The following is a 9,462-nucleotide window of genomic DNA, read 5'->3' on the forward strand; positions in this document are numbered from 1 at the left end:
TGTTATAATCACGCTAAGTGCGAAGGGAAGATTATCCTAACGATTAACTAGTTCAGATTACTCCAAAAATTCATCCAAATTGTGTAGTTACCTAAGGATCAGAAAACCCAACTTGTGTTACCAAAATCTAACCCTTAAGTTATTGTGTAGGATGCAGTGTTGATGGATTAACAATGGAGGAAAGAGGGAGTACAAAATTTACCTGATCTTGTATTGCAATGGTAGGAGGAGATGGATTCCTTGTGTTGCCTTTATTTGTTTCTCTCCTTCTTCTCTTTCTTTCTTTCTTGTGGGTGCGAAAAAGTGAGTGATTGGGGAGGCTAAATTGTGTTAAGTAGGGAGAGGGGATGGTTGCTAGAGTTATAGTGTGATTAGGAGTGAAATGGGAGTAGGAGTTTTGAGGAATATAGAGAGGTTTTCGAAGTGGGGTGGTGGAATAATGAAGAGGAAAAGGGACTGCAGTCCCTTAATATTCTGCAGCAGAACCGCCGGGGCGGCCACGAAGCTGCTGCAGCGGTTACGCCACGGCGGTAGAGGGACCGCTATAGCGGTACCCTGGGTTAATCGACCTACCACTGCGGCGGCCAAGTATCGGGCCGTGGCGGTACCATCCTAGCGGCAACACAGCCGCTACGACGGTATTCCGCTCCGTCTGTGAAGTTTATGGTATGTTGGGGTATACTCAAGCTTTACGTCCCGCAGTGGACCTCTCTCAAATCAGCCAAAATTTAATTACCTTGCCATGAGGACCCGGCAATTCCATCAAATTACGTAAGACAAAGAGCTTCCCGACTACGCTATCTGGCCTATCCCTTTTGGTCAGACTCGAGTACACGAGGGTGAGATGATACGAGTAAGTCCTGACCATTAGACGTATCACCTTTGGCATGGGTTCGCTCTCTTACCGTTCGGGGACGAACGGTTGTTCAATTGGTATCTGATGTAACGACCCGTTTCGCCATTACGGTGAAATTCTAAGAAAGGCGACAACCATGAGGCCTAACGATGTCTCCACCTTCTCGCATCTTGGAAACCTTTCAATACAAAACAAGATCGTCATGCGCATCGCGTAAGCAATAGAAGTGCGAGCAAAGAAATAGGGCCAGACCGCTATAGCGGTCTCGTGGACGCTTCACGGCGGTGCCGGCCGTGTGCGTGTATACCAACCGCCGTAGCGGTAAACGCATGGGACTGCTTGACCGCCATAGCGGCGTTTTGGCCGCCCTGGCGGTACCGCTGCAGCGGTAAACCTACCGCCGGGGCGGTTTCGCACAGTGAATTCCACCTATTTAAGTGACATTTCGGGAATTGACTTCATTTCTCAAAACCCTAGAGAGTCCAGCAGCCTTTGGAGTAATTTTGGAGCCAAAAATGGTACTTCCTTGGGAAGGGTTATTTCCCTAACCTCTTCCAATCATTCTTCCAACATTGATTCTCATTAAGGATCCTTATCTAGAGTCACAAATGGGAATCTCAAATCTCTTAAGTTCCAATATAATTAACCCTTGTCCCTTTTGATATAAAGTCCTTGGAATATTTTCTTATGCACATCATCCTAACATGATTCCCAACAAAATCCTTCACCTACCCCATTAAAATACCTTTGGGTCTCTATTTTAGATCTTGGAAATGGGTTTCTTGAAATAAGCCTAAATTGGAAAAATGACCAAATTAGTAACTTGAGTAAGATCATAAATGTTCTAAATGAAGGTTGATCTATCAACTAGCATTGTGATAGTGAGTTTTTAGGTAGGATAAAATTCCATATCTACCTTAGCAATTTTGAAATCCTTGGGAAAGACCCTATTGATGAATTCTACTCTTGGGTCTCATGGTTGTCTCCGAGCTTTTCATATGGAATACGCGGTGGTGATTAATTGAGGGGTCATTGGATGTTTGTGGCACCCGCTTGGCCATGAAGTAGGTTATGGCTTCCTTTCGGTAGACTCCGGTTAGTTTCCGTATTGTTGTGTAAAAAAATAGAGAATGCATGCATAGGATTTGGAGATATGGGATGGAATCTTAGGATGGTATTATTATGTGTGACATGTTTGTTCGGGCTGGTGGCCTGTAGACTCCTTAGGTATTGATGTGACCTTGTTGATTATCGGTGGATTTATGTGACTTGGGAGTAGCGGACGGAATCTAGTTATGCCTATCGATGAGATTATTGTAGCGAATCTAAGCGCTAGCTGGAAATATAAAATGAATCACGGTAGTGAATGATATCCTAATTAAATGGTAAAGAGTGCCTCGAATGTAGGTGAGATTCGTATCCTAAGTAAATAGGCCTGTTAGGAAAATGGTAATACCGCATGTTCAATGATTGACCTGATGTTTGTTAGGACTAGCCGCCCCGTTATATGTGATAATTTTTTAATTGTGTTGGCTTGATGCCATGTATAGTTGGTAGATAGCGAATGTCGCTTGTTGCCCTGATCCGGATACGTTGTTAACATAACCGTTATTGGTATGTGTACTATGATACTTTATTGGCGTACCCACTGTTGGTAATTGAGTTATTGAAATATGTTGGCATACCCACTGTTGGTATCGTGATGTGATATATTGTGGGCGTACCCTGTTGAGATACTTGTGATAATGAGCTTACTTGTTGACGATTGACATATGCATTGCACGCATTCTCTCATATTATCATGCATGGCCGATATCCGGTGATGACCCGGTATCGTTAATTGAGCGAAACTGATATTTGATACACTCTTTTACTTGAGTGATTGTGAAAAGGGCCGATGTTCGAAGATCCATTCCGGAATCGTTGTTATATATTAAAAACGATACTTGCTAAACTCTTTTACTTGAGTGATTGTGAGGAAGCCGATGTCCGAGGTTCAATTCCAGAATCCTTGATTTATGAAACTGATATTTGACAACTCTTTTGAGTGATTGTGAGGAGGCTGATGGCCGATGGTTATATTCGGGCATCGCTGTGCATGGCCGTTTCTGATGTTATCCCGGATTCGATTGTAGTGCATGGGCTCCGCGGGTCCCCCGAGTGGTGCGGTGAGACTCCCCAGCAGAGCAATTAGCCGGGGTCCCGTACGTCTGTCTATTTGGCAAAGATCCGGGATGGGTGGCACTCAGACTTCGCGAGTCACACTGGGTTGTGCTGCCGAGATGTCGATATGTCCGTCCGGAGTACATGTGTACATCTCATTTGCATAGCATAGCATGTCATCACATTCATACCATTATTGCATTGCATTGCATTATGACTTGAGTGAGTTGTTATGATGACTGTATTGTAATGATGGTGCGTTGAGTTTATTGAGTTGATTGTGCCAAAGTTAGATATACTCAGACTTATCATATAGGGTTAGATGCAATACGTAGGTAATGACGAACAATTGGACTTGACTGTGGTGACTTATATTGCTGACTTGTGCCTGTTAAACAAACCTAAAACTAGTAGTGTATCGTGTTAAGCAAGGTTGGACATGAAGGTGTCGTAACAATAAGTTCGCTCCTAAAACACGGATGAGCGACCTGGGAATGGTAAAGATGTTGAGAATCTGTATATGTGTTTAGCCAACTTATAGTTTATGATAGATTAGTTGTGACTTAAGTTAGATTGAAGTTGTGATCTATTGTTGCGAGATATGTGACTTGATTTAGTGATTATAATCATTATTCGTGAATTCTTTATCAATATGTGTTACTAACCATTGTTGGCCTATGACACTTACTCAGTACGTGTGGTTGTACTGATATTGCACTTGATACACCCCTTTTGGGGTGTAGATTGTTTCAGGTGATTGATCGGAGTATATGCGGAAGTTATGCGGTGTTTGTCTGGAAGGCCTCCTCCCATTTTATTTCGGGATTGGAGGTTGAGTCTTAGTATATGATGTTACTCTGAAATTTACTTAGTCGCTCTTGTATTAGTCGAGACCAGGTCATGGAAAATTGTATCGAGTCTGTAAAAAGGTATTGTCAAATTATGTAACATTCGAGTTTGTATTTATAAAATGAAATTCCGTTGTTTTCTTAATTTCCAAATGCTTTGAAAGGAAAGTTATGTGATCGAAGCGTTGTATAAACGAGAGGGTTCGCCTACCAAGGTGGGAAGGTAGGTGCCCGCACGAGCCCAAAATGGGTCGTGACAATTCAGTGCTCAAACTCATGTCGAAAGGAAAAGAAAAGTCGGTCAAATTATATTCCTATCCACTCTTGACATATTCTCTCCATGGTTCATTAGTGGTAGGTGGATTCATTACGGACTACAACAACATCTCGATAGCAGTACACTTTTCCCCTTTTAGAGGTTCGACGTCCTCTAATCTCGCTTCCTCCTGTGAGACTTCTATACCAACACCCTTTGATTGCGGTTCGGCATCTGTCCTCGTCTTCTCTAGTTGGATAGTTTCTATCAAATTTTCAGAGATAGTAACAGAACTGCCAAAAGAGCTAAATACCATTCCAGTTGGGATTTCATCGCCTTTCATTTCTAAGTCCATCTTCAGTTCTTCAATTTTGTTATCTAGTTCAGCTATTTTCTGATCTTTATTTTCAAGATTCTTCTGATATTCTCCTATTATCCCTTCAATCTTTATTTCTGCTAATTTGAGACCTTTCTTGTACTCTTGTAGCAAACCTTCAAGTTTTGTTTGCTCTTCACTCAACTTCCCAAAAGCTTCCTCATATTCTTTCAGCTTTATATCCCGATCCACAATCTTTTGCGATAATTCTATATGCTGATTCTTTGCTTGCACTAAATCTTGAGCAGACTCTTGTTTACCTCTTTCAATTACACATTCCAGCTGGTCTTTCTCACTCTGCATTAGTTATATCCGCTTCCTGGACTTGTTAGCTTCTTCTGTCAAGGCAACTATTTGAGTAGAAGTATCATTTTGCACATCCTCTAATTCAATTTGCAAGGTCCAATGTTCCTCCACTTTCTCACCTAATGCATTCTCCAGTTCCGATATCCTGAGGAGGAGACTGGCCTTTTCCTCCTTCACGACTTGCTCTCATTGTTTGTATTGCTTATATTTTCTCCCAATGTACTCCTCCTTTCACAAAGTGACTTCACTTCAGGAGTTAATATGTCCAAAGATCCAACTACCTCTCTAATAGACATTTCATCAAACATCTTAAGCATTTTGTGCTTAAGAGAGGAATGCTTTTCCACTTCGGATTGTAAATGACCAACTAACTCTCTACTTGGCATTTCATCTAACACATTATGCTCAAGAGAGGTATGCCTTTCCTCTTTCAGTTACTCAGATTCTCCCAACATATCTCCCTTAAGCGAAGCTTCAGGAATTGCAACATCCATGAAATTGCTTAGTCTCTCATCTGTATAAATTGAAGTGTTGCCATCGGAGGTGGGAAACGAAGCAGTTGATATTGAATAAGTAGTTAGATCATTCAGCTGAGTGTCATTCACGTTGCTGGTGCTACTATTGACAACAGTCGAAATCTTCTCATGGATAGGACAGTCACTCAGAAGAAACCCATCAACAACAGAGTTACTATCTACCTACTGATTGCAATGTCGTTGATACTGTGAATCTACAGAAGCTACGACGGAGTTGTAAGCAACATTAGGATATGGACGATGTCTTGTAAATAGATGCGAATCGTAGTCATCGTGTTTTCTCATGCGGTATAACCTCCGGATAGTACCGAAAATTAGAGAACCCAGTGGAGAATTCCGATGGTTGGTATGCATATTGCGGATATGTTGGATTGAATTGCTGATGATACCCACTATAATAAACCCCATATCCTGTATTGTTATACCCATAGGGATATCTTCCATAACCACCGAAGGAGGTGGGTTGGGAGTTAAATTAGAAGCATACATAGGATTTTGGAACGCCATTAAGAAATACCCACAGAGCGAGGATGATTGCTCTGATACCACTGATACAACTTGGGAAATTTAAGAAAGGAATTGCAAGAAAAGAGCTAAGCTAGCTAAGAAGAAAGGAAAGAAAACTAAGAAATTAACAATATTCTCATTCATAGCCTCAGCGTAATGGCAATTCCCTTACATATAGGAGGAGGACTAAACTAAAATAAAGAGAACTTAGGGATAAAAAGTAACTAGCTTATGGGATTGAAATGTAATATATAAAACTTAATAACTACACCTTAACTAAGAGGTTGTATGCACAAATGTACTACTTCCCAAGCATTCTGTACAAGCCCCACAACAGCTGTATTTCTAGATCGTATCACAAAAACCTAAAATATCTCAACTAAACTTATCTAATTAAATTTAAATTTAAACAAAGACTCCTCCTAAAGCTAAACTACTGTTTATTCTGGTAAATCAACAGTAACTAGAAGTAATTTTCAATAGTTCCTATAAACTTTACAACAACAACATACCCAATATAATCCCACAAGTGGTGTCTTGTTCCTAAAAACATTTACCTCTTAATATAACAGGCTGCTTAGTGAATGCAGTGATGATCAATGTGTATGCGACCTGTTAGGTCACTACTGCGAGGACGTGATTTGCAATAATAATAAATCAACAATGAAGCCTTTGATCCTTTATTTACTACTAGATGTTAGTTAAGTGGTTCATAAGACAGATACTGCAAACAGGCAATTACCAATTATAAACACATATTTGTTGGTCTTTAATGTATTTAGAGATTACAATGTACAGGAATGACTTAAGCATAAATTAAAGAGAAATGTATAGAAGTAAGTAATATTTTATTAACTTTTGTATCTAAATGGTCCTGCCTGCATTCATGCAAGAAGGTATCTTCAAAGTTGATCTGTAGTTGAAAACTTAAGATCAACGTTCTTTAACAAAACCAAAATAAGAGTACTGTACTAATGGCACCTATTGCATGTGTTTTATCTGTGGTGTTGTAATTAAAATTGTGATAAATTGTAGAAATTTTACAAACTACAGGAACCATTTTCTTCCTATTCATACAGCAACACAAAGGACGAACATAGGAATGTCAGATGTTAAGTGCAATGAGAACAAGAATAAACAACCCATGAATATTTAGCCTATACTATACTATGCACCTCATGAGCTATTTGGGATTGTGTTAGGCCTAAAGTCCATCTTTCTCAACACTTTCTATAAAGATGAGAAATGGAATCCCTTGTGCTTAAGAGTCCAGATACTAAATTAACAGGAAAAAATGTTGTGTCAATAGACATAACATAATGGAAAAGAGAAATTTTATAAAACACTTGGAAGAATTATTAACTTATATTTTTATAAAAACAGAGTATAGGGAAAACCAAAGAATATGGTTTGTCATCTGTAATGGGAACGATTTCAAGAATAAGTAATTTCTCATCTTAGCCTATAAGTACCTTGTTACTCCTTTAGCTTAAACCATCCAAGTAAACCTCTCCATCATAAAGTTAACTGCAGATCTTTGAGCTTCCTAATAAAATTTTGTCCCTTAGACTTGAAACTAATCATGGGTGTCACCACTTTCACTGATGAGCACACTTCTTTCACTGATGAGCACACTTCACCAATCTCTCCATCAAGGATCTTCAAGGCTTCCATTATTGACTCCCACAACTTAATCTCGAAACTGCTGCCACAAGCTATTAAAAGCATTGAATTTGTCCAAGGCGATGGTGGTGTTTGAAGTGTAAAGCAAACCAATCTTGCTGAAGGTTTGACATTTTCAAATTTCCCTTGTTTTAGTGGTGAACTGTAATGGTACTTATACTTCTAGTGAATACTGACAATAAAAATGAAAACTTTCTCATGCAGCTAGCAACTTTAAGTCCATAAAGTATCGGATAGAAGAGCTTAAACGAACAGACGTTTACATACAAATACACATTGATCGAAGGTGAAGCCTTGATAGACAAGCTTGAAAAGATAACTTATGAGGTCAAGTTTGAGCAATCAGCTGATGGTGGTTCTATCTCTAAGGTGACTAGTGAATACTACACTGAAGGTGATTTCAAGCTCAATGAAGAAGAAATCAAAGCAAGAATGGAAAAGATGTTGGCTATGTACAAAGCTGTGGAGGCCTATCTCCTCTAGAATCCTGATGCCTACGCTTAATCAGCTTCCTGTTTCCGTTTTCTGCGAACTACTGCTTTCTTAGTTCTGTTTGCCTTTAATTCCTTTCTTCTAGTTCTAAAAAAGGCATGTTAGAGAAATAAGGATGGTCTACTTTGTCTTCTGTAACTACTATGCGGATTGTGCAAATAAAATCTTGAATGGCGTTTCAGTGGATGTAACATCTTTAATATTTGAGTATTGAATTATGACTATGGAACCCACCGTATTAAGGAACATTTACAAGAAGCAGAACTAGAAAGTTTTCAAATTACAGAGGTGAAATGCCAATTGGAGTCACTAGATTTTAGAAACATGAAACCACAATCCAGCAACCAAAGCTTACAAGGGCTTCGGAAGAAACTTATGTTTACCGATTGGCATTGATAAGAATCAATACTGGGGCTATACAGATTCCTCTTTCTCGAATCTGAAAATCTTTTTCTTTACAAATATTCTCAGTTTTAGAAGAGTAAATTTTCGAGTGTTCAGTAACAACAATGAAGCCTTTGTTTCTTTATTTACAGATAAACTAGTCCAAGTGGTCGACAGATACGGCAAACACTTCGTTACTAGTTATAAACACTTCTTTGTGTGGTCTGCATGAATTTAGAAATCAGTATTTACAGATACAGAAGTAAGCAATACTCTTGAAGAAAATGTGTTACTCTTAATTCCTACCAACTGGATTTTTGAACAATTAGGTTCATGATCTTTCCTCTTTTTTTTTTTTTAATTTTTATATGTTCTTGGCTCAAACTTGAGTATCTATCGTTGAAACTTGAGATTCATGTTTATGTCAGTGAGCTAAACCAGATTTAGTGTGCTATACAAAAGAAGAAAACATAAAGCCGCTCTCTGAATCCTCTCACAAGCACAGCAGATCAGCAAAAATGCTTAGTGCCGACTGCCCAAAATGGTGGAAGCAAAGCAAAGGGCAAGAAGAAAAGCTTTGACTTAGCAACACAACAGAGAAGTGAACAAAAGACAAATAACAGAATGTTCATAGAAAATCAATTATCATAATTCATATATATATATATATATATATATATATATATATATATAGTTATATATATATATATATATATATAGTTATATATATATATATATATATATAGTTATATATATATATATATATATATATATATATATATATATATATATATATATATATATATATATATAGATATATATATAGTTATATATATAGTTATATATATATAGATATATATATATAGTTATATATATATATAGTTAGTTAAGCAGTTACATCATCAACATCTAATTTCACCCAGAGAGACAATATTAGTGTTGAGGATTGAACCATGCATAACGCACACTGCAAAGAGATTTTCTATAAAACAAGTGGTACATTGACTAGGAAAGTCTATAGTTTTCAACAAGACTTTTCGGTGGATAGTGAAGAA

General features: G+C 38.2%; 1 pseudogene; it reads left to right on the plus strand.

The window, feature by feature from the left end:
* Positions 1-7,430: 7,430 nt before the first annotated feature.
* Positions 7,431-8,035, plus strand: LOC132029496 (major strawberry allergen Fra a 1-2-like; annotated as a pseudogene).
* Positions 8,036-9,462: the final 1,427 nt, after the last annotated feature.

The sequence above is a fragment of the Lycium ferocissimum genome, chromosome 9, assembly GCF_029784015.1.
Source record: "Lycium ferocissimum isolate CSIRO_LF1 chromosome 9, AGI_CSIRO_Lferr_CH_V1, whole genome shotgun sequence".
Classification (NCBI taxonomy): Eukaryota; Viridiplantae; Streptophyta; class Magnoliopsida; order Solanales; family Solanaceae; genus Lycium; species Lycium ferocissimum.